Source organism: Lepisma saccharinum, chromosome 30 (genome assembly GCF_977018435.1).
Source record: "Lepisma saccharinum chromosome 30, izLepSacc3.1, whole genome shotgun sequence".
Classification (NCBI taxonomy): Eukaryota; Metazoa; Arthropoda; class Insecta; order Zygentoma; family Lepismatidae; genus Lepisma; species Lepisma saccharinum.
The window spans coordinates 9,576,398-9,604,052 of NC_139258.1; the positions used below are offsets into that span (position 1 = coordinate 9,576,398).

Genomic DNA, 27,655 nt, shown 5'->3' on the forward strand with positions numbered 1-27,655 from the left:
GGACCCGTCCCCGAAAGACTTAGCAAGTACATAAATTAAATAATGAAAATATACTTTTGTTGTATAATCGATGGCTATTTATTTCCTCTGAACTTACTGGAAGGCAAGGATTATATTGGGATCATACGGCTTTGAAGGGCAGTACTAAAGAAGATTTTTGCACTAAATATGATAATATGCATAAAATATTAATCAGCAACTTTACTTGTCGTCAACTGGATCTCACATTCGTTTTTGTTATTCAATAAATATTCAATTCTTTATGTATTTGACATTAATGTCCTTGCCAGAGCAGCTGTTCTTATGCAAACTTTGGAGATCTAACTACATGTAACCTAGAATGAAGACGTGCTGTTATATATATATATATTCTTGCACCGTCTTTTTATCTATTGATGCAATAATAACAATACAATATTAAATAATTTACATACTTTATTAATATTTTAATTTAATGTAATTATAATTTAATTATTTTCATTTAAGCATTATTATTAGTAGTTCAGCGGCGGCACGGGGGGTAGAGTCGCCGTGCCATGGCACTACCCTCAGAAGAAACGCACACCTCGCCCAAGTATTGTTAAATTAATACATTGATAGTTTACAGACAAGGAGATTAGAATCTTGCAATCGGTCAAGCTGACGTGACGACCGCCCCAACCACAGACTAGATATGAACCGCCCCAACCTCCTCACTGCATCGCCAGCTCTTTCGTACCCTCGCGAGGCAGCGGTCCGCGCCACCCAAGAGCTGGCCTAACCAAGTTGACACACGTGCACAGGGTTGAAGAAGTCTCAGCGAGTAACATTTCCACCATAAGCCGGAAGCAAGGTGGCAGGGGGTGAGGTTAGCCCCTAAGACACCAGCCGTGCCCGTTTTCGCCTGGCACGGCGAGGGAACTTTCGCAGTGTTGACACAGTTGCCATCTTCAGAGAGAAGTCGCTAAATACGACGGATTTGTAAGACCCGTTGGGGAAGTAATTCGTGAAAAAGGTACTATCTACTTTTCTACCTACTTTTGGAGAAACGAACCTAGTTTTTTTCTAAAGTTAAATGAACATTTTGAAAATAGATAGATGCGCATAGAAAGCCATCCAGACTTTTTAAAAATATAAAAGTAAAAAATCCTATGGTGATGCGAGTTTCCTTTGGCATTTCGACAAACGTGTGCGTGGGAGAGGAGGTGAGAAGATTTGTTTTTCCTGCCTGTTGTAATTGTGTGAAGTGTCCTGTAGTGTATAAAGTTAGGTTAGTGAGTAAAGATGAATCGGATTAGTGCGTTATTTATTACTTAAACACATACTGTTTTCCACGTCACCAAACGTGGATAAACATCTTGGCCAGTGGCACAACCTCAAGGAGGGGGCGGGGGGGGGGCATTGCGGAGGGTTGTTTTTTTTTCGTTGGCACTACCCATCATAGTTGCCGCCGGCCGCCACTGGTAGTATTTCCGAGACATTGGTTCGGGCCCCCTCCGAAGTATATTTCTAGATACGTGCCTGACTACTACTACTACTCATTATTATTATTATTAGAGCCCGGAAGTTCAGGCATTTATTTTCGTTAAAATAGGCAGGCAAAAAGGCATTTATAATGTGGAAAATAGGCACTAAAAATGAAAAAAAAGGCAAAATAAAGCGAAGAAAGGCACATTTGGAAGTCACTTACTTTTATCTATAATCTCTGGCAAAATGTTAAAATCTACATTGGGAAGAGCATTTCAATTTTCTCCGTCTTGATTGCACATAACTACAAGGTGTTTTTTTAAAGTTCTCAACATTCATTGATAGTCATCTGTGAGAGAGAATGTTTGTCATAATAGAAAATGATCATTCTACTTCTATAGAAGTTATTGGAGCATACATAAAACAAGCTAATGTAGCTTGACTCATTTTGATAACAGACAGCATTTTCACCTTTTAGAATATCACAAATTGTTTTCAATTGTTTCAAGTCCTCATTTTCACTCACTACCTGTTTGCACTTTTCCGCAACAGCTGACCCCTTTTCTCCTGGCACTTCCATCATCTGCTGCATAGATTCCTCGAACATTTTCATGGATGCTACAAGAGTCTCACCTCTTTTTTCTAGCTTTGCAATTGTCTCTGGCAATGCACCATAATGTGCAAAAATAAACGACAGTTCATTCTTCAGTTCTGAATAGCACAGGAGTTTTTCACTTTACGAATTGAAGCCGCTTCATTTTCTGGAAGAGCATCGTTCACCTCACTGATTTTTTCAAGGTTGTTAGCATAATATATAGCTGCTGATATCCAGGTTCCCCATCTTGTCAAGACTGGTTGCGGAGGTAAACTAAGCTCAGGCGCAACTTCCTCTCCACTTCAGCAGTCAATCATGCACAAGAAATGTTAACCGAAAGGCAATATCCTGACTCAGCATGAAATACTTTTTTCTCACACTTTTCTCCTTCAGCAATGTTGAAACATGCGTGAGTTCAATATTACTTAAATAAGGCGAAAATTATTCACATAATAAACGGAAGAAAAATAAATGCCAACATATTTTTTAAAAAAATGGTCAAATTTCATTGAAAAAGGCAAAAAAAGGCATTATAATTAAAAATAGGCAGTGGGGTCCCAAATAGGCAAAATAGGCAAAATGAAAAGGCTTCTAAAACATTCGAAACAACATAAAAAACGTATATCCGGAAAAAATGTATCAATATATGCAGTAGATAAAAAGAGGCATTTTGCCAAACTTCCGGGCTCTAATTATTATTATTATTATTATTATTACATGATTTATTTATATGAAGGGAAAAATTGGGCGGGAAATAGAATTTTGTCTCTTGTAAAGTGAAATTGTGCTTCCCGTATGTGGCAACACTATCGAGGACAGAGTCTTGGCACAGATGTCTCGACCACAAACAATGCGACACGCGAGAAGATGCTTTTCTCATGCATTAACAGAAATTCCCAACTTCCGCCTCTCGGATAGGAACAAATTAGGCGGGGAGGCAAACACAACCGCCTACATAATAACGCACGGACGGCCCGTGAGAAAACAGGGTCTCCGACCTTGCTTCGACGGCGATTGATCACTCACAAGCAACGCCTCTGCATAGAACAACTGCTTTGTTTTTTTCCTCGCGGATAATTTCACATCGAATGGAGATTTACAAGAACGAAACTTTCTACAGCCTACTTCACGCCTACTTCACGCCTTTACTTCCGCAATTCTTCGACTGCGTGTAGCTAGGGATGGACAAAATTTGATATCGCGATATATCAAGAAAATATCGTCACAGACTACGATACGATATTTTCGCCAAATATCGTGACGATATATCGTCTACCCTATATATATATATCCAGTGGCGTGCCCAAGGGGGGGGGGTTGGTGGGGCTATAACCCCCCTTTGGGTCAGTACTCCTAAAAAAAAGAACATCAAAGTTAGGAAAAGATGGCGAAATGAGCGCTAACTACCAGAAAAAGTGTACATAACCCCTCCCTTTCGAAACTCCTGGGCACGCCACTGTATATATCGTCTACTTGATATCGCTTGGACGATATTTTTTTCAATATCGCGCTTGTTCGAGACTGGTAAACTATGCGCATTGACGAATTTAGCGGAAGGGGCACGCGGGTGTTTTTTCTTTCCCCTGGGAAGAAGGTTCCGGTACTCTTGAGCTTTCAAGGGGTGCGTTCCGAAAGTCATAACGAAACGAACGAATCGAACGAAAGTAACTGGGCTCGTGAATCTGGTGAAACCAGTTATTTTACAGACTTATGGGACGCTCTAGACGAAAGCGCAGGCGCAGCGTTTTGTTTAGAGAAATTTTCCGCATGGCGTCCAGCGGAAGGCATTTCCTTCTGACAGAAATAAACTCTACTGCGGATACTGTTACTCATTTTAATCACATTGTAAGAACAGTTGAGGCACACTCATCTTGTGCATGTTGCTTCATATCGCTCTCTGTTAAAACTATAATACAATTCCAGAACTAGTGAAGTTTCAAGCCATTATGAACCCGCGGTGTCTGCAGGCAGCAGAAGATTCTCACCTAACAAACCAGCCTCCTGTCCCGTGCGTTTGGTGAATCTCGTTCTTGCACGAAACTCACGGAAGCACTTACGGAACGGGCCCATGGTTAACTCGTGGATGTTTGCGTCCCCCCACCCCATCCCCCGCCCCTTGGAATAAGGAAACATGTGTACTTATTCCACCCCTATTCCTTGTATCTTCTTTTAGCTTCTGACCTTCCTCTCGACCATTTCTTTTTCTGTGTTATCCTTTCATTTTCTGTCAGTTTGTTCTTTATTCTTTCCCTCTCTCGATATTCTGCTATTCCTATTCCTTATCTTCCTCTTCCTATTTTTTCTGCCGCTTTTAATTTTAATTTCTCTTCTTTTCGTTAACTTTTCTTGTCTCTTCAATTTCGCTTTTCTTTCTTTATCTTTCTTCTTGATTCTCTCCGCTTCTGTTTCTTTCTTCTCTGTCTTCTGTTATTTATATCACATTCTCTCTCGTTCTCCGTTCTCAACACTGGGGTGTGTCTTCTTGCACTTGTCTTGAAGAACAGACCACAATCTGTGCTCTAGTCCGGAGAGTTGAAGATTGGACTGCCAGATGTCAATCTGGACTGGAGGGGAAATGAAGTTTGCACATTCTTCAAGCAACTGCTGGGTGGGTTCTTTGGGTCTTATGAGCTGGTGCAGAATCCTGCTGAAAGCTCCACTCCTGACCAGAAAGAGAGTGTTTTCGAGATACTCGACCACTGACAGGCACGTATTTAGAAATTTATTTCGGGGGGAGTCTGAACCAAGTGTCTCAGAAATAATAATAATAAATATTAAATTAAGATTGTATTGCTATTATTACATTAATGTAAAAAATGGTGTAAGAATAGAGATATAAAAGTATTATGTAGCGTGTAGTTAAGATCGCCAAAATTTGTATGAAAGCGACTGCGCTGGCAAGGAAGTCGGTGCCAAATAGATAAAGAATTGAATATTTATTAAATAACAATAAATAATGTTAGATCCAGTTGACTAAAATTAAAGTTTCGGATTAATATCTTTGGTACTGTCATTCAAAGTTCGGCGGAAATAACACTTGATTATACAGCAAATGCTAAACAAGTTTATTTTCATTGTTTAATGTTAGTACTTGGTAAGTTTTTTTTGGAGGTGTCCGAAACTTTGGGCATCGCCTCTAAATATGTCCTTAAAGTGCGGTAGGTTACTTTAGTGTCAAGCGCCTCCCAATAAAATAATGTTGTTGTTCTGCAAAAAAAAAAAGAGTCATTGTACTACGTTCGTTTTTGTTTAGACACACACACAGATCAAATTAATGTTAAATAACGGCAGTAAATCAAATAAAAATTACTGCCTTCAAATAAATTAAAGCAAATAACCATCGATATTCAACAAATGTTAAACAACACATATTTTCATTATTTAATTTTTGTACTTGGTAAGTCTTCTGGGGGCTCTGGACCCACTGGACTCCCCATAAATACGTCCTTGACTCGGGATGTTTTTACCCCCTTCTCGCAGAAATGGATATATTTATACATATTATACAGAGCATTCCCTGACATTCGCTACGAGACTCGGCGGCAAGCGGCCCGGCGTCAGCGCTTTTCTTTCCCGGTGAACGGGGTCCGCGACAGTCTGCTATTAAAATTACAGTTTTCATATTGTGTACTAACCTTGACTACAGAAGGTGTTGAAAATGATGTCCCTCTGCTGCAACACGTTCCTGGCGTCTCCGAAGGAAATTGGCATTTACACGTGCAAGTTCGTCTACTGTAATTATCCCGATTTCTCATACAATACTCTCTTTTAACTCACGGATGGTGTGCGGATTGTCTTTGTATACTTTATTGTTTAGATTTCCCCATTTTCTTTTCACTTTTATTCAGAACTGACCTTGTTACTCTAAACTTTTTTACGAGGTTTAATATAGTGGTCCTATGTGGAACGGGAACACCAGGAAATTTCGTTGCAAAACGTCGTCGCACTTCTCCACAATTCCTCTTTCCGAAGTGACACTCGACAAGATAAATCCTTTGTTGTAATGTAAACTTTTGTGGTGCCATATTAAGCCACAATCTTCAACACACGGACACGACACAACTTCCGAGGGAGGATTATACTGGCGTGTCTGCAACGTAAACAGAAAGGGAAAGAGAGCGAAGGCAGGGAGAGCGAAGAAAACAGACTGTAGCGTGCGACTGTCGCGGACCCGTTCACCGGGAAAGAGAAGCGCTGATGCCGGGCCGCTTGCCGCCGAGTCTCGTAGCGAATGTCAGGGAATGCTCTAGCTAGTAGCGTGCATAAATCTTCTTTGGTACTGTCATACAAAGTCGTATGATCGCAATATACTCCTTGGCGTTCAATAAGTTTGGCGGAAGTAAATTACCCTGGATTATGAAACAAATGCCGAACAAACATATTTTCATTATTTGAGTACTTCGGGGGCAGGGTCCGGACACTCAGGACCCCCCCTAAATACGTCATTGGCCTCAACGTTTCGGAAAATCAAACATCAAAGCAACGAACACGTAAAAAGATAAATCAGGAAAAACCTTCACTGGGACGAAATGAGTTTTCAGTCCTTCCACGCAACCCCACGTCATATCGCTACGAGAGTGAACGTCCGAGTTACTAGACTAGTTCCTCATTAACTCAATTGTAAAACGCCGCTCCCCCCCGACTTCAACACAGGCACGATACTCCACGCAGAAACTGGAAGCGCGTGCATAATTTGAACGAAGGTTAAGTCCCGAGAACAAAATTGAACCTATAGGAGCCATTTTTTAATGGAGACTTTCGACCGCCATCTTCAGAAATGTCTATCTTGATTAATTAAGTTTTGATTGGGTATCTCGGGGGATTGTAAATCCATAACATGCACTACAAATCGCCGGTGAAATTGGCGTATTTAAGGAATGGCAGGGGGTAAGATGGGGAGGGGGTATACCGATTTTGGGACCACGATAACTGCCGTAAATTTATATATTGATTTGGAAATTTAAAACCTGCTTGATATCTTTGAGTACTGGTTCGGTTAAGTAAAATCGGACACCGCGTTTAAAGATGGCGGACAGAAAACGGACATCTTTCATATGTTATCCAAGCTTGGCAGATTTTGTTGAAATCTCAAGGATATTGGAGTGGATAGATCTTGCCCAGGATAGGGATGTTTCGGCGACAATCCTTCGGGTTTGGAATGTCAGAGTGTTAGTTCTTAATGTAATTGATATGATTATTAAATATTATAATGTATTCGTGAGCACTAAGGCTATTTGCACCATTCAGGAACAATGTCACGTACACAAACTGCATGGTTGTAATAGCATAAGTGATCATTATATAAAAGTAAAGAAGTCTAATTGTAATTACGATTCTGTGTCTTTTTCGGTTCCAACGAACTGAGAGTTTCGTGTGGCTTTTGGGTTGTTTTCCCAGGTGTAGCGCCATCTCACGGCAGCACCCAAGCACTTTTGGTAGGCGCATCTATTGCAGCCCCAAGTTAAGGTTAGCGCCGGCCAGGCGGCGATCTTTAACTAACCCCTTTCTCTTTGTTTGTCTGGGAGATCGATTTTCTTAATATTTACGTCAATTTGGATAAGATCGACAAAGAAGGCCAGACAAGAAAAAATACTCAATATGTAATAATTACAAGAAGAAGATGACTTAGTAATTACAAGAAGAAGAAGCCTTACCTTAGTAATTACAAGAAGGAGAAGCCTTAGTAATTACTAGAAGAAGAAGCCGTAGTAGTAATACGAAGAAGATGCCTTATTAATTACAAGAAGAAAAGCCTTAGCAATAATAAGAAGAAGCCTTAGCCAATACAAGAAGAAGAAGCCCAAAGAAGAAGATTGGCTACAATTAATAAGAAATAAAAATAGAATAAAAATATTGTATGAAAAGATTGACTAAGTTATCTAATATTTGTATATAATTATTCAAGAATATATTACGAATTGTACCCTCCGTAGTGGGTTAAATCGATTGTTTCTTTCCATATATTCGTAGCGTTAGTCACCCTGATCTGTGCCCAGAGGTATCTCATTGTTTCTACCCTGTGCTAAGCTGGCAGATGCTCACGTGAGAGGACGTGGCAACAAAAGTACTTATCAAGAACTTATTGAAATGCATCGAAGAACTAAGGGAGCTTTCAGACCGAAGCGACTAGGGTGGATACATTTTTTAAAAAAAAATCACGCTTAAAATTGCTTGTATTGTTTTTATTTATTTTAAAATTTTGGGTGCGTCAGCACGTAGGCTATTTTGCACCCGTCACACTATACGGGGTCCAGCTCCTTGCGATAACTATAATAGCATAACTGTAATGCCGTGTTATAACTGAAATCTTAAATTTTTCTGACCGCTTAAAAGCTGAGGCTGCAAAGCGGCACTCAGCACACATATGGACAAAACACAGAATTACTGGCCATTTGGGCCAGTCGCCAGAGCCTCCTTCTCCTGCAAACTGCAGTCCAGGGTGTACTACGTGGAAGGTCACCCCTTACACCCCGCTTGTATGGTTTTTGGCACCAAACATATAGATGTATGACTTTTACAGAAACGCTTTTTCTGGTAAACGGCCCTGTATAATATTTGAACAGTTTGATTAAAGCAAATAAAAAAATCAGTTTCTGATACTGTATGCAGGAACCTGCTATGGAAATGTTTGTTGAGTATGTATAATTTCAGTAACTTCTCTTCCAGTGAAAATAAAACATTCTATAATTGTAACTTAAAATATTTTTTTCTAGTCTATGCTGGATTTGGACATTTTTTATATCACAGTTTGCAAAATATCAGCTACCATGTATATTTACAGTTTAATGATAATTATACAGAGCATTCCCTGACATTCGCTACGAGACTCGGCGGCAAGCTGACCGGCATCAGCGCTTTTCTTTCCCGGTGAACGGGTCCGCGACAGTCGCTAGAGTCGGCTATTAAAATTACAGTTTTCATATTGTGTACTAACCTTGACTACAGAAGGTGTTGAACATGATGTCCCTCTGCTGCAACACATTCCTGGCATCTCCGAAGGAAATTGGCATTTACACGTGCAAGTTCGCCTACTGTAATTCTCGTACAATGCTCTCTTTTAACTCACGGATGGTGTGCGGATTGTCTTTGTATACTTTATTTTTTAGATTTCCCCATTTTTCTTTCCACTTTTATTCAGAACTGACCCTGTTACTCTAAACTTTTTTACGAGGTTTAATATAAGCGACTGTCGCGGACCCGTTCACCGGGAAGGACAAGCGCTGATGCCGGGTCGCTTGGCGCCGAGTCTCGTAGCGAATGTCAGGGAATGCTCTGTACTACTGACGGTTTAACATGATTTGTATTTTGTATGTTTTCTATACAAAATGTTTGCTATTTTTGCCTATAAAAATTATTTAATTTTGAATTAAGAGAAATGTGTGTTTACATTTTCTTTCGTATGAGCTTCAAACCATCAGTACATATAGGCCTAATTTATTTCCTTTATTTTCCTATCTTAGAGCCTAATAAACACAATTAAATTATTACGAGATGAATGTACTTTTATTAAAAGTAATTCTGATATCTACAAAATCCTTATGTACATTATTCTATAAAATATTAACTTAAAGTGATTTAAATTTGATTAAAAATAAATCACCCGATTTACTCGTGTCGCCTCGGTCTGCTATTCGCGCATGCGCTGTGAATGCTCTGCTTTAGAATGAAGGGGCCCGTGTCGTTGTCATTTCGGTCTGAAATCATCCCATGTGACAATTCACACCGAAGCGACACGTGTAGCTTGAGGATCTCACGAATCGAACGAAGGCTTGTGGGGCCAGTCTTGCCGCTACTATATGAAACGTTGGTGGTGATTGGCTCTCTATGAAGCGACATGTGTCATGCGTCGCCATTGGCACATGGAAGTTGTCGATTTTTGGGTGCCTATTCTTTGTCATCCTGCAGGAAGGAACATTGCCCTAACAGTTACATTAAACCACTTACTGAGAAATCAATGACGTATTTGGGGGTTGGTTCCAAGGGGTCCGGACCCTCCCCCCCCCCTCCCGAAAGAAGACTTGCCAAGTACTAAAATTAAAATATACTAAATGAATTTGGATCATAGACTGTGAATGACAGTACCAAAGAAGATTTATGCACGCTACTTATGAAAATGTGCATAAAATTTAATCAGGTACTTCACTTTTCGTCAACTGTATCTAACTCAATTCTTTATCTATTTGACATTAATTTAGTTGCCAGCGCACATGTTTTTAACTCACGTAATAATGAATGTGTTTATATATATATATATCCGTCCTTACACTGTCTTTATATTTATTCATATAATAACAATACAATATTATTTATATATTATTTAGTTAATATTATTTTAGTTAATTTAATATAATTACAATTATTTTAATGTAAACATTATTATTATTATTGCTGAAACACTTGGTTCGAACAAGTTGTGAGTAATGTATCTTGAATACGCACTGTTACAAGCCAGTTCTTTCCTGTTTCATCACCACATTGGGTGCTTGAGTGCAAGGAATGCTCAGATAAGCGAGAACATTACCCGCACAACTTGAAACAATAGAGGTTGTCTGGCGTAATGTCGGTAATAACGATCAGTTATAGGATTTAACTCTGTACAGTGGGATCCATGAGTTTTACCGTGCAAATTGTCCATGACTATTTTCATTAATTTGTCTCTCACATCCTGTGTGTTTTTAAGCGATGAATTATTATGTATGCTGGTGCAGAAGTTGTCAACAGCTTGTTTTGAGTTTTGTTTTAATTCTTGAAGCTCTTATTGGGACAAATAAAGTGCACGAACATGGTGATGGACAATTTGCAGGGTAATACTCATGGATCCCACTATACGTCTGAGAACAACATTCATATTACCCAATAGTGCAATCATAACTTTTAACACGCTGATGTTATGCTCGGCAATGTTTTAGCGCAAGGGCTTGCACAGAATATTGTAGGAAGAAGACCTTTGCACAATATTATCACAGATTTCTTTTCTGGGTTCCATGATTCGACCCCGGTGGCAAGGACGTATTTAGAGGGGGCTCCAGGGGGTTCGGACCCCTCTCCCGAAAATATTTTACTAAGATTATATAATCGAAATATATTTATCTAGCATTTGTTGTATATTCGAGAATGACTATTTCCGCTGAACTTACACGAAGGCAAGGATTAGTTGCGCTTAAACGTTCAAGTTTGTATTGAAGATTTATGCACTACTACTACTTACAATAATATGCATAAAATCATAAACTTTACTTTTCACCAACTGTACTTAACATCCTATTTTCGTTATTCAATTAATATTAGATTTTTAAACATTTTTTGACATCAATTTCCTTGATATGACTTGTTTCATGCAAATTCTGGTGACCTTAACTACACATGTCGATAATACATGCTGTTAAATCTCCGACACCATCGTTTACCTATTCATGTAATAATATTAACTTATCTATTTTAGTAATTAATATGAATGGACCAATTTAATTGTATTAACGTATTAATTATAAACATAATAATTATCATTATTTGAAAGGCTCGGAAGTAAAACACGGAACCAGGTCATTATTGAGTGTATTAAGGAGAAAGATTATTAGAAGCTGTACTGTACTAGGTAGATAAATTGTTTTCGTGTTGTGTTTACCAATTTCAGAAGGGTTCGATAAGTCCAAAGCAAATTGCATGACGTGGTAATTACACGTGAAAAATTAAGGATGGCTCTTTTAACTTTGTAACTCAATGAAATATTTTAGGGTAAATTTCTCGTATCGGACAAACGGCTGAAATTTGCTAGTTCATTAATTTGAATATTTGTACTTACGTATTCTGCATTGAGAAACATTGCTGAAGGTGGCATTTCGCTTATTTCACGGAAAGAAGCTCTATTTGCGACATATCGAGTAAGTTTTCTTCGTTTCTTTTTGTCTTCGGTAACACGCAAAATGGCGGTCACAGTTTCACTACCGTACTCGGCATGCAGTGTTTCCACCCCACTGCACCCAAAAATACCTACGTAGCCGCACAAACCATTGGCGCATAGCCCCACACACCATTCATACATAGCCCCACGAACAATTTCCGGTAAGGTTAGGTTAGGTAGGGTCACGTATAGGTTACAATAGTTAAAAATTGGTGTAGAAAAAAATATGCGTAGCCCCACACACCATTCTTGCATAGCCCCACGAACCATTGACGCATAGCCCCACGAACCATTTGCGGAAACGTACCTTCTTCAGTTACAAAAACACGTGTTTGGAAACACTGACCGGGATTGACTGGGATTACGTCATCACACACAGGCTATATCCACCTGGAAGTAAATGGATGCAAGAGCTTTCGTGCATCGGTCACATTTATATCGAAAAATAGATGATTTACCGGCAAAATTCAATGAACGATGCGAGAAAACACTTCCCCGAACTTCCACAAGTATAAAGAAACTGCATTCGGTAAGTAATTACTCCTGTAAGTTTGAAGAAATCCGTTTGTCCGATACGAGAAATTTACCTATTTTAGATGTGTCTGCCCACGGGAGGCACAGTGCCTCTGATCTCACGTTAAACTGTAGGTCCAGTCCCGACTAAAGAAAATGTTTGCCATTGCTTCAGCGGAAACCGCACAAGTACAACAAACTATGTAATCGTCAGAAATATCTTTTGAGTTCTGGAAATGACAACACAGTACAGGAAAGATTAGATCTTTGCGCTAATTAAAAACGAGAAGTGTGTCATCCTCCAAGGTTTCTCTTTCGAAACCGAACTTCCAGAAGTTATCGCAGGAACAGAAGTGGACATTGAGTAACGCAAGAGAAAGCCCGCACTTAACAGGAAACTGAAGTTGTTTTGTTTGGGCTTATTGTCTCGTGCAGTAGAAATTATGGCACTTGGAAACTGTTTCGCGCTTCGGCAAAATCGTCAAATGTCCACGGAGCAGATAGGCCTTGGAAACGGTTGTTTCATTAGCACGAATTAACAATTCGGAAATGATGGAATTCCCGTATAGAGCTTCAGGGTTATCCGCAGCGCTTAGCTGGTGGCTGATCGGTTGAGCCTCGGGTTAGATGGGGGCACAGGCGTAACTTGGCGGGGAGAAGGGGGGCACTTCCCTAAAACATTTTCATGTTTGTGAAAATTTACAAGTTATTGGTACTTTTGTCAACCTTCTAGAACAGTGGTTTCCAACTTCAAAAGGTCCGAGGGCCAATATTATATCCAGCATTTGATTGGCGGGCTGCATTTTTTTTTGGGGGGGGGGGATTTAAAATTACAAAAATTGTAACTACTGAACTGAAAATGTAGTACTTTCGCATGATCTAAATTTCTAAAATGAGGCAATAAAAACAATGGAATCACAAATCAAAATTGTATAATTAGAATTTATTTCACAAAAACCCAATACTTATGGATGAATTAAAAAAAATGAAAAACGCACCATACAAATAAGAATCCTTCATAGTAACTGTTCAATGTGAAAATTGAGGCCGATCTGCTTCTTCTATTAAAGTTGGAATGTCCACTTCAATTTCTGTATTTGGAAGTCTCCGAAGGTGAAGCAGTGAAGAATCTACCAGTCGACTTCTGTAGCGGTTCTTGATGAATTTCATTGAAGAAGAAAGAATTTCACACGTGTATGTGCTGCCGAACATCGATGTCATTCTTTGCCCAAAACTACGAAGGTTTGGAAAGCGTTTGTTTGAAAGGTATTTGAAAAACTCTAGCCCCTTTTCTTGCCTAGTTTGAAGGAACACATCGCCTTGCAAATCACACAATTCAAGTTGGAGAGAATCTTCTTGTTCTTCGATGTTAACGCCAAGAGGACTGCTAAATAGCTGGATGCTGCTTTAAGTTCTTCAAAATCTTTAAATCTGGAATCAAACACATCCATTATCTCTTTAATATTTGCCCTGAATTCAGAAAAGTTCAGTGTTTCTTCATCTTCTGCTATCCGCCGACAGCTTGAAAATGGACCAGGTTATTCCTCTCCAAAGTAACGTTGAAAATCTTCAGTTTATTACGAAACCCATTTATGTTTCCCAAATCTGACACCAGCTGGTTTCTTCCCTGCAGTTTCAAGTTCAGTTCGTTCAGATGACCTGTGATATCTGTTAGAAATGCCAGTTGTTTAAGGAAGTCCATAAATAGAAATTATTTTAATAAAAATACATAAAATTAATGTATTTTGCAAACTGGCTTCGCGGGCAGCCAGTTGGAAACCCCTGTTCTAGAACATAAGGAGAAAAGTAGCGAGTATTTTTATATTTTTTTTTTGCAAATTTTTTCATGCCTTCTCCCCGCAAAAAGGGGCTCTGGGGCTCACCTAGCCTCAAATTAATGGGTACCTTAGGGCAACCCTGGGAGGTAAAGGCAGCCGGAACGTGTTGCTGATCACATCACCTCCAAAACTGCCCTGCCCCCACATCCCCTAAATGTGCCTTCATGGCATGGTGCTATGTGCACGGGGAACTTTACCTCGTTAGAAAAAATCTGTAAAAGGTTAGGTGGAAATTTTCGTCCTACGTTTACACATCAAATCTCATTCGTGGAAGTTAGGAAATCCCGCTAATTCCTTGGATTAAATTGTAGAATATCGAAAATTTAACTGGTTCCTATATTTTACCCTCATTTTTTTCGCTCTAATGCAGTTTTCACTTTGGTTATTCTGTTTTAACAGTAACTAAATTTTACTTCTGTTATTAACAATACAAATGATTTGTTTCTTTCCGTAAACTAAACGAACTATGCCAATTTGTGCGGTGTCATGTATCTGCTTTATTTTTATTATTAGTGGTAACGTCGTCGCCTTGTAATCAAGGGGATCCGGGTTCGATACCCGCTGGAGTTACATTGCACAGTGGTACGGATCCCACCTTAAACTCTAGGTCCAGTCCCGATTAGCTTATCTGTGCATAAAGTGGGCTTAAAATAAGATGGCCAGACGTATCGTATTAGCCGGGACAGTCCCTTTTTGTAACAATGACTTAGTGGCATAGAATTACTGCAACAATACCCTGGGTAGAAATTTCAATGTCAACAATATGTCATATTCAAATTTTCTTAAAATATTGGAATGTCTTGTCTGTTTAACTGGAACTAATGCCTCCAGTGAACGATTATTTTCGTACTAATGTGACAATAACTCTTTTTCAGTACAAAATTTGATATCTATGTCCATTAATAAGACGAACTTTAAATCAGAAGGCGTGTGTAAACTTTCACAAAATATTCGTCGGCAAAATATGAATGAATGGTCGATTGATTAATTTGTTGTTTTAAGTCCACTTTATGCACAGTAAGGCTAATCGTGACTAGACCTACAGTTTAAAGTGGGATCCGAACCACCATGTGCCTCCACCGGGGATCGAACCCGGGACCCCTTGATTACAAGGCGACGACGATACCACTGCACCATCGGGGAGGCCGCTGAATGAATGGCTTCTAATTCTTAAACACTGCTCGGTTGGAGTGCAGTGCCTAACGCAATTATTATGAAAGTTGCTTACATAGTATTTATTTAGTTGGTTCTCAAACATAAGGGGTAATATTTTCGTTTTTGAATCCGCCCTCTGGGGCAATTCGCACATTACGGAGAAATGAGATAGATCGCAAACGCTTGGCAACATTGTTAATATTTAGTTGCCATTGAGCGCTTTACGGGGCAGCAACGGGCTTTTCGTGTTCGTGGGTTTTATAAAAATAATGATTATTATCTTGTTGTGCGTCATTTGTACCGGCATCATTATAACCTGGCAGGAATGAGACACGTCCCAAGCACAAATTTAATTAAATATTGGGTGAGAAAGTTTGGAAACACTGGAAGCACTATGACAGTGAGACCAGAGCTCGCATTATTTAAATTGGGCAATACGAAAAATCAGCTTCTTTAAATTTGCATAAGTCGACATTCATCGCGTTATTCGCAAAGATAGCTAGGCATTTCCACCCTGTGAAAACATGAACGGTCACCATTTATCCAATACTCTTTTCCACAAATAAAAATTTAATGTTTAAGCTTTCTTTTGGTAATAAATTTATCTTTATACAAAAAAATTAAATATTTTAATAGTTTTAAAAACGAAAATATATCTGAGACACCCTTTATTTATGAGACGAAACCGTTTTTAGGTATATTAAAATGTGTACATTTTGCCGTTCGATTTTCCTTCAAGAAATATGAGAAATGTCCTGTTTTGTTGCTTCGTGATATTGTTTCTAATTATAATTTAGTTTAATAGAATTCATTATACATTTTTAATTTAAGTTAAAATTCTGGTCACCAACAACAGAGACGTCTCCTGAACGCATGCGTCAATTGTGGGAACGACATTGTATGCGACGACATTAATGAGCATTTCTACATTCTAATTTCTTCATATAGGACAAGTATTTAATTTACACGACAGCGCTCAACTAAGCTTATATTACATTTCTTAGATCTGAAGTGACGCATGCGTCAATTGTGGGAAAATAATTATTACTTTCTTTCACTTCAGATCCAAGAAATGTAATATAAGCTTAGTTGAGCGCTCTCGTGCAAAATAAAAAACTTCTCCTATATGAAGAAATTAGAATGTAGAAATGCTCATGAATGTCGTCGCAGAGCAAGCTGTCCTGTTTCCCACAATTGACGCATGCGACGCCTCTGACCAACAATAATACAAACAAAGCAAATGAGAATGAGAAATTCTTGTCTCGTTACGATTCCTAATTAAGTTATAATACTGAAAATTATTGTTGAATAACAAGTAGCTTATGGTACTCCCATTTTTTCAGAAGAGGAAATGTCCTTTCAATTCGGAAACAAAGCAGTTCCAAAGACATACAAATAACAGCAAGACCCCCGTCCACAGAGATGGGAATTGAATTGCAGCGTTTATTTCACTAATTAAGGAATTTCAACGCAAGCTGAACTTCGTAATGTTCGGACAGTGCCTTGAACAAAGGAGCTTAATTGTGTACAGGATGGGGGACGAATGACGCATTACCCGAGTAATCAACACAGAAGATCTCTGCGTCAGTTAGCGTTTGTTTATGTTCGTTCCCCTTCGTGTTTACTCCGCTTCAGAAAACTTCTAAAACCTTCGACTGCACGATCAGCTTCAAGGAACAAAAGACGATCACCCAAGGCTGTGGCAAAATGTATGAACACATTTCGTGCTCATTCACACAGTACACTTTATTGCGATATTCAAGATCTTCATGGCAGGTGTGACCAGGACGGGTAACATACATGATAACTTTCTTTCACTTCAGATACAAGAAATGTAATATAGAATTCTTATTCTTTCTATATTACATTTCTTGGATCTGAAGTGAAAGAAAGTAATCATTCTTTTCCCACAATTGACGCATGCGCTCAGCAGACGCCTCTGGTAACATATCATGACGCTCACTGCGTCATTGGGTTTGAAAGGTGGTAGACGGACGACAAATAATAATGAACCTTGATAACAGGCCCGTTCCCAAGGTGAGGGACCCAAGGGGACCATGTCCCCTTTCGAACTATGAAATGTTCCAGTATGAAACTATAAAAAGATTGACGATATTTCAAACATAATAAAACCAATTCAACTATTTCTCAGTTTATTGAAATTGATAAAGGAACTTAGTTTGCTACTTTATTGATTGATTGAGTTGGTGTTTTAAGTCCACTTTATGCACAGTATGGCTAATCGGGACTGGACCTACAGCTTAAAGTGGGATCCGAACCAATATGTGCCTCCACCGGGTATCGAACCTGGGACCCCTTGATTACAAGGCGACGACGCTACCACTGCGCCATCGGGGAGGCACCCCGTTTGCTACTTTATAACTTTATAAATTGATTTATATATATGAGTAACAATTCATTCATATATATTAAATTATATATTTAGTAGTAACAAATATGTACAAGGGTCGTTCAAGGTTGACCGGGATTTTCGTACGTAAAAAATCGATGAAACGTGCGGGTGACGTAATGTATTCCTTCGCGAGTAACTAGCGCCCGGCATGACGTATTTCGCGCATGCGCAGCAGTTGCAGCGAACATGGCGGCAAGCAGTGTGTCTGTGGCTGTGGAGCAGCGGTGTGTAATCAAATTTCTCGTGAAGGAGAAAGTGAAACCAGCTGAGATTTTCAGACGATTGCAAGCACAGTATGGTGAACAAACGATGTCGCGGACAAGAGTGTACGAATGGTGTGAGCAGTTTCGCGAAGGACGGGAGCTGGTGACAAATGAAGCGCATGGACACATTCGCCCGACTGCAGTCACACCAGTAAATATCGCACGTGTTGAGCAAATGATTCTTGAGAACCGGCGAGTAACAGTGCGGGATATTGCTGCCGAGGTGAATATCAGTGTCGGGAGTGTTGAGGAGACAATCATTCACGACCACTTACGCTTCCGCAAAATCTGTTCAAGGTGGGTTCCCCGCCAGCTGACATTCGATCAGAAGTGGACACGCAGGACGGTCTGTGAACAGCTTCTGAATCGGTTTCGAGCAGAAGGTGATGAATTGTTGCAATACATCATCACGTGTGATGAAACATGGTTGCACAATTCAACCCCCGAGACCAAAAGACGCAGCATGGAGTGGCGGCATAAAGGTTCCCCGCCCACCAAGAAAAGCAAAACGCAGCCGTCCGCTGGAAAGATCATGGCAAGTGTCTTCTGGGACATGAAGGGCGTTATCCATGTGGATTTTCTGGACAAAGGGAGCACGATTAATGCCCAGTATTACTCTACATTGTTGAGTGGTGCTCTACGAAAGTCCATTCGCAAGAAAAGACCTGGGATGTTGTCTGGAAATGTCATTCTTCTCCATGACAACGCCCGCCCTCACACGGCCAATGTGACAACAGAAACTCTGGCCGACATGCGCTGGGAAGTTCTGCCCCATCCCCCCTACAGTCCAGATTTAGCCCCCAGTGATTATCATTTGTTTGCACCCCTTAAAGACCATCTGGGAGGGTAGAAATTCACGACAGACGAAGTACTCCGGAGCGATGTCCTCCAGTGGCTACGACAACAACCAAGTTCTTTCTACGCCAAAGGAATTCGGGAGCTGCCAGAACGGTGCCTCGGCGCGCACGGAGAATACTTTGAAAAACTGACATAGTTTGGTGTTTCTTCTGCTACCTATTTCCTCTGCAGAAATAAAAGTCCCGGTCAATCTTGAACGACCCTTGTATATTACAATTGTGTATGTGTGTGAGGGGTGTAAATTAAGGTTCCCCTTACCAGTCTTCAATGATTTGGAACCCTACAGAAAACCATTGTATAATAAACCAAATATCCCCCCCAAATCGGATTTGCCCTCCCCCCGCTCAAAAAATCCTGCGTTCGGGCCGGGCCTGCTTGATAATATAATAAACAACTTAGTTACACTTTTTTTCATCTTGACACACAAAACGGAAAGTGGCTAACTTTTGTATTAATCTAGTTATTTTATGTCAGTTTTCTACCTCCGAGTTAATCGCGACGATGAAGGGTCTAGCACAAATATGCATTACCTGGGATTGGAATCCATGATCATGGGTTCGAAACTCAAGAATTCTCTCTGCCAAAAATAATTTGCGCAAAGAATTTCCATTATAATAATAGATCAATGCAAATTACCGTGACTGCAATTACATTTGTAAAATGTATAATATTATGGTGACATTTCCCAGGACGATCAGAGCCCCTCACTCCCCTCCCCCGGACGCCATGGCCAAGTCTCAGCTGGCGAGATGAAGGCAAGTCTTTCAGGTCCAGGCAGTAAAAGAGACCACGCCAAGATTTTGAATAAAACAGTTCCTAAGAGCTTTTGGGTGATTTATGACACATCCACCGAGGTTAAAGACCTGAACTTGAAGATAACTGTCAATCAAAAGCGCACACGCTCACACTTTATGCTTATCTCCAACTATCTCACCCGTACAGCTATAAACATACCCTGCCTTTTTCACACCTTGCGATGCGGCTGTCCCACGCATGCGCGACACAACAATCACAACATAGAGAATGCTTCTATAGGTGGAATTCATGTGACGTCAGGATGCGGACAACCGCCATGTTTGCGGCCAATTTTATTTGTCGTTTGCAACGAAATATCCACCACGTAGCGTTCGTAGTATCTTCTGCCCGCCCGCTTGAATTCCGAATGCTTATAAGAACTGGCCTCAATCATGGCTTCTCGAAGCCACAATGCAACAGTTTGTGACGTAGATGAAACACTGTTCTGTTCACTTGCACATTTTTGCCTTGTGTAGGCCGCACCCTTTTCACACAGTTCAATTCGTAAATAGATAGTTTTTTTTTAAATTTCGCTCAGAGACAAAATTGGAAACAGACGTACTGAGAAATAATTCAACTTTGCAAATTCCTACGCTGGTACGCACCATACAGGGCGGAACAGAAGGGTTGAAGTGGTGGTGAGAGTTTATAATCCACCATTACTTGACTGTCAGTGAAGCATGGGCATCATACGACGGCGAAGAGACGAAGGCAGAGCGAAAAGACTGACCAACAGTAAATGTTATTACTACACAAATGAAGACATTGGTTTAACAGATAATTTTTACATAATGGTAGTGTCAATGAGGGAAAAAAATACTAATGTCTAATATAAGTGATAAAAAAAAGAATTTTCGAAGGAAAAAACAGACTTTTTTGATAGGCTTTTTCCGCTCTCGCCGCTGCTTGCAAAACATGGCACTGCGAACCTCTAAACTAACAACGAAAATTGTAATTGAAGTAGGTTAGCCTCAATTCGCAAAAAAAGTAATCTTTTTGTCGAAAAAGAAACATCAATCAACTCTACATCCTATTTTTTTGTCCAATTTTCAGTAAAAAACAACAAAAAAAACTGTCGCTTCTACGCGTGTAAACATTAGTATGTGATGATTCTTGATGAATTTCAGCCTAAGTTTCCTGCATCCCTCTATAGTTGCTATTTTTTAGCCCCTGGGGTGGGTTTTGTGGGGTGCTTTTATATCTACTTGGGAATGGTTCGAACGAAATTACTGAACCCCCAAAAGGGATGAACAAACCCCACTAATATATGTAGATTGAAACTAGGGATGGCCAAACGGATCCGGATCCAAAAGTTACGGATCTGGATCCGGATCCGGGTCTGAAAGTTTCGGATCTGGATCCGGATCCGAGAGTTTCGTATCTCAATCCCATTATAATATTACCACACCTTAAAAGGTATTATGATCTTCGATTACAAAGAAATTTTTCGTTAGTCCTACAAGAATGTTTTTCAAGTGTTGTTCCTAAAATACTTTGCTACGCATCGGCTAACACACTCGTGCACAACAATAATCTTACTTGTTTAACATAAAATGTTAGAGGTGATTTTGTAAATGCCATTGAAACGAATATGTATTCATTCGAACGTATTGGAAATGAAAACACACATAAATGTGAGACATTCCATTCCAGGATGAAACCTTTAACACATATAACAAGATAGAAATGTTATACAAAAATTATACAATTGTTCTACAGTTACAGTTCTACAAATTAAAATAAAACATTATAATATATGCAGTGTTAAATAATTACAAAGTGTAAGACTAAAAAGGGAGGTTATCTAAGTGTCCCCCTCCGATTTCCATGAAACTTGGCAGTATAGTGGGGCCCAAAGGAAGAATTACGTATTTCTTTGTTTCAGCTAAAAAACAGTTTTAGGGGGCAAACCCCCTCAAATGTCAAGATGAGGACAAATTGAAGTGAGGATCTGACCCCTGTGTCGCCCTCCGATTGCCATGATACTTGGCAGGTGTGTGTATAAACGGGCCCAAATGAAGAAATACGTGTCTTTTTGTTTCAGCTAAAAAACAGTTTTAGGGGGCAAAATGATGTCAAGATGAGGACAAATTGAAGTGAGGATCTGACCCCTGTGTCCCTCCGATTTCCATAAAACTTGGCAGGTGTATAGTGGAGCCCAATGGAAGAAATACGTGTTTTTTTGTTTCAGCTAAAAAACGGGTTTAGGGGGCAAAACCCCCTCAAATGTCAAGATGAGGAGCAATTGAAGTGAGGATCGGACACCTGTGTCCCTCCGATTTTCATGAAACTTGGCAGGTGTGTGTATAAACGGGCCCAAATGAAGAAATACGTGTTTTTTTTGTTTCGGCTAAAAAACTGTTTTAGGGGGGCAAAACCCCTCAAATGTCAAGATGAGGACAAATTGACGTGAGGATCATCTGACCCCTGTGTCCCCCTCCGATTCTCATGAAATTTGACAGGTGTATAAAGAGGCCGTATGCCCCCTGTTTCTTCCTATGCCATATTTACGTGGTTTCGGGGTCAGATCCCCACTTCAATTTCTCCTCATCTTGACATTTGAGGGGGGGGGAATGAAAACACACATGAATGTGAGACATTCCATTCCAGGATGAAACCTTTAACACATATAACAAGATAGAAATGTTATACAAAAATTATACAATTGTTCTACAGTTACAGTTCTACAAATTAAAATAAAAAAGTTCTGGATCTGGATTTCGGATCCGCTAGGATCCGGATCTGGCCATCCCTACTATACACCTGCCACGTTTCATGGAAATCGGAGGGGAACACAGGGGTCAGATCCCCACTTCAATTTGTCCTCATCTTGACATTTGAGAGGTGGTTGCCCCCTAGAACAAATTTTTTGCCGAAACAAAAAAACACGTATTTCTTCATTTGGGCCCTGCAAGTTTCATGGAAATCGGAGGGGGAGACTTAGACCTCCCTTGTAAGTGTATTAATTAATTACAAATCGCGCACGCGAGCACACACGTTATTAGCAGGTAACAATACGTTATAAGCACATTCTTACTTTCCAAAGAAGCGCATTTGGGATGGCAAAACGGATCCGGATCCGAAAATTCCGGATCCGGATCCAAAAGTACCGGATCCGGATCTGAAAATTCCGGATCCGAAAAGTTTTAGGATCCGGAACCAACCGGATCCGGATTTCGGATCCGCCAGGATCCGGATCTGGCCATCCCTAATTGAAACACGATACAGCATTGAATCTAATCAACAAATTAAGAACGTCGTGTTCGTGAACGATTTCTGTAGGATTTTGTTTAGGTTTCAACAAATTAGTACTTGAAATATTCAGCCATGCGGGCGAGAGAGGGAGTGGCGTGAACAAAAGAAATGCGATTCCAGTCGTGAGTGCAAGAGAACGCATCCAGCAACTTTCTGTGCGTGTGAAGGAAAGAGCTCGCTTCAGCGTTGTGAACACACAACGACTGCCTACGTTTCCGGCACCTGACCTGCATGAATATTTTTTCGTTGGCTATTCACGTGGGCTTGTAACCTGTGGCCCGCCACCTCTGCCTATTCTAGGTCGTCCATTTCTACCGCTAAGTTAACTGCGATGTGGAAGTGAGGCGGTATGAAGCGTCCGTGCACTTTATCCAAACGTAGCTCCCAGCATTTGATTGCGGGTAACCTTTTTCTGTTCACCAAAGGTCTTAGGAGTAGCTGTAGGTGTAACATCGTTCTTCCGTTCATAGGCGCTGATTCCATGGGGCTTGGGGGGGGGCTCGAGCCCCCCAATGTTAATAATGTGGGGGCAGAGCCCTCCAAATAATTTTGCTTAAGAGGATATAATGTATTATTTTGCTTCTCTTGTAAAGTTTACTCTGAATTGTGCCACATGAACTTCACTTTAAATACTCATTTGAAATGTTCTAGACCATCAAATTTGGGGGACTGAGACCGCTAAACCATCAACTTTGGGGGGGCTATGACCAGAGACAGCAAAACACATGACTTATTACTATATACTAAGTATATAATTATGAGTATTGTTAACATTTGTACTAAAAGAGTTTCAAAAGACGATGTGCATGAACTAGGGTAGTGGATGGGACGTTCGGGCTACAAATGGCTCTCAGATGACATTCAGAACGAGATCATTGATATAGTAGGGAGATCTGTTTTGCGCTCCGTGGTAGCACATATTAAAAGTCGGAAATATTTTGCTAATATGGTTGACGAAACTTGTGACATATCCATCCATGGACAATTAATATTCTGCATTAGAACTGTGAATAAAAATTTTGATATTTTTGAGGAATTCATGGGCTTTTATGAGATTCCGAACACTGAGGCCAAAACTTAAAAAAGGGAGAGAGTGAGTCATTCATTAATTTATTTCAGTGATTAGAGCCCTCCAAATAATTTTGACAAGTCGGCGCCCCTGCTTCCGTTACAACGTTGCTAAGCGTACATCTGTTTGTGTCAGTTGTTTTCATTACCTTGTTTGTAGTGTTTTCATGTTTCGTGTACAGATTTTCCTTGCTTTGTGTTCTGTTGTACAACTTTTGTAACGGCCAGGGACATTCGGTGCCTTATGACACGAAAATGGCCGATGTCAATCGAAGAGAATGGGTTTGGTTAAAGCAAACTCTTGTAGGTGGCAGCACCCCTGCTGCTTTTGATAGACAATTGTTCTCTCATTTTAATACATTGGGAATTTGATGTTGAGCGTGGTGCTATTACATTAAATTGCAAGTTTAATTTAGTCTTAACCTCAGAAATTATGTCGGAACATGATAGATGAATAAACAGTGCTGTGAAATTAAGAATTTTAATAAGACGATCGTCAACTCAAAAAAGCCTTAAAATTTCCACAGCACTTGTTTATGCCACTTGAAATTTTCACAATTTAGTGCTTTATTCTTGTGAATCTGGTAAAGAATAATACATAATACTTCCACGCGACTGTAATTTTATTTTTATAGTTGTTATTAATAACTGACTCCTCTTTTTACGTGATATCATACTTGTCCTCATGGCTAGTAAATATGGTTCTCTATTTTATACATACAGATTTATCGAGAAGAAAAGTTAATAAAAAAATATTTTGTATTCTGTTTCATGTTTCGCAACCTCTACGGCTTTCTGATTTACAGGAATCACAATTTTATAATTGTTGTAACCCGAAACAAAAAGGACGAAAATACGGAGGGGGAAATATGATAATATTAAGCTATCGGGCTCCGTGGTCACATCACCCACCCTCGATTTCGAGCACATTTCGTCCAAAATGAAGTTTCTTCTAAGAAAGGGAATTCCAAACAAGCGCGGAAGGTAATTTTTGATGTTCTACGTCCTACGAAATTTGCATTTTTTATAACATTAAAATTCCTTACCTACGTAACGTCAATACGGTCTTTCACGGCTTCCATCATGGATTCATGTCACAGGCGCACGCCCCACTAAACGTTCAGTGCCTGGCCTTGGGATAAAGAGGTAAGTTACCTTCTGAAGTTTAATTTTTTGGTACCTTCCTAATGTTTCAGTGCGGAAAATGTGTTGGGCAGGTGGCTCCGGGCAGTTTCTAACATGCCTTCCAAAGGGGGACTATAGAGAAAGGCGGGGCCGCGGTAGCGGTAGTGGGCGGTAGGTTAATTACCCCAGCGACGGAGCCTGACATCGGCGGGAAATTTGGACAGCAATTTTCATGGCATTTCTTTGGGTATAGCCCTGAAAAACCGACTTTTACATACATACATCGGTATGGGTGCTACGAAACTTACATGGCCGCAAATAGACTTCCACCTCGCAACTTAAAACGGCTACATCTCAACTTTAAACGGCTCTACAGTCGTAAATACTTCTTTCCGCGCTCCAGAATTTTGTTCTTCACAATTTGCAGCACAATCTTTATAAAAAAAAAATTAAAAAAATCTTCCTAAATCGAGGATGGGTGATGTGACCAAGGATCCAGCTATCGGATAGAGCATAGTGTATAATAATAAATATCATGTGATTACTCACTTAATACATTTTTCTTTGTAATTTTGGAAGTTTCTCAGATTCCTACTTTCGCCGTTGAATTACACATACTGGCAAGAGGAAACATAAAAGCGTAGTGTAAAAATCTTAATTTTTTGTATTATAGACTCATGGCAGCTAGGGACGACCAAAATTACGTCAAGTTTTGTGCTCTTTGTGCATAAACATACTATATTTAGCCCGTCTAAGCAACCCTGCCGTTGCGCTTTAACATATTAATTCTTAGGTTCAGGAGAAGGTAATTTTCGGAAACTTATGACTTGCTACATAATCTTAATGGTTTGCTAAGGACATTTTTGTTATCGATTTACACAAGAAATTCTTACCTTCGTTGAGAATAACGTTTGAATAGCCATCCTATCGCGCTCCAATGTAAAGCTTAGGGCAACCAGATGACGTGCGAAATTCTTTAGGGACACAACAGGGGTGGCGCCTCTAGCGGAAAAGTTTGGCAATGAACAGCCCCATTCAACTGATCGCTAATTCGGTATGAAGCGTCCGTGCCCTTTATCAAATGTATCTCCCAGCATTAGCGTTGGGGATTAATTATACAGGCACATCCATGTATTTCTACTTGGGGACATGTTCCAGCCAACCTGCTGACACCCTGCTCTCCTGGTTGGAGCTTTGTTGTGACGCAGCCTACATTTGGAGCAAACGGGGGTCAAGGCCGAAGATACACGGCCTGGAACATTTCCACAAAGCCCCCGGATGCATGCTCAGCTGCCGACGAGACAACAGTCACGCCTTATCACTCTTGTGCATCGCTTTCCACTGTTTGGCAACAATGACTCAACGAGGGAGCTACACAGCATTACATTGCATGAGCGTTGACGACACTACGACCCTTCCCGTATTTGTACGGTGATTTCATGTTCCATACGGACCTTGAATGTTGAACGCACGCTCAAGTACGGTTCTGGAGGCATTTTTAGATATGTCGAAAATAAGAAAAACTAAAAATGCTGAACAAGGCCGAAATTTATTTTATTATAGAACAAACTAAACGTAACGTTTCAACCTTCTAGGGAGGTCTTCTTCAGAGACTGCACCAAGTACAAATGTAACAAGGTACAAAACAGGACGGAACTTTTCTGGGGCGTTATCCCCACACCCCCTATCTATACGCCTTCATGGCGTGGTGCTATGCACAGGGGAACACTTGACCTTTCTTTTTTTTTAATGGAATATTAAAAAATTATATAATTGAAAATATAAGAAATAGAATAAAATAAACACTTTTGCAGCTACGTTATATGAAGGAGGCAATGAGGTAAATGAGGCACGGTGTCAGTATTCATAGATTAATGCCCTAATCAATTTACAGGTAGTTGGTTCCACGCTTTACTTGCCAGAGATGACAGGGATTTTGATCCGTATCTTGCCTTGTTACATTTTGGTACTCGGATACGGCTTGCGTTATTGGATCGCAGATTGGGATAGTGTGTATTACTAGATATAATTACTTTGTCCTGACAGCAATTTATAAGACCATTAAGTCTTGTTTCCATTATATGAAAAACTCAATATGCTGACCAAGGCAGAAATTTATTTTATTATAAAACATAAACTAAACGTAACGTTTCAACCTTCTAGCAAGGTCTTCTTCAGACTCTGCACCAAGTACAAATGTAACAAGGTACAAAACAGGACGATATATATACAAAAATTACTCCCCTCCAGACTATTAGAAAGTTGGACAAGGGAAAGCCACCTGCTAGAATGTTCCAGAACAACTTTCTAATAGTCTGGATGCTAGTAATGTTTGTGTATATATATCTTTGTTACATTTGTACTTGGTGCAGAGTCTGAAGAAGACCTTGCTAGAAGGTTGAAACGTTACGTTTAGTTTTTATGTTTTAT

General features: G+C 40.0%; 1 protein-coding gene across 2 annotated transcripts in view; it reads right to left on the bottom strand.

Annotated features, from left to right (window-relative positions):
• Tsp66E (Tetraspanin 66E) overlaps positions 1–27,655 on the bottom strand; it is a 99,979-nt gene that overhangs the window by 46,307 nt on the left and 26,017 nt on the right. The window lies entirely within an intron of this gene.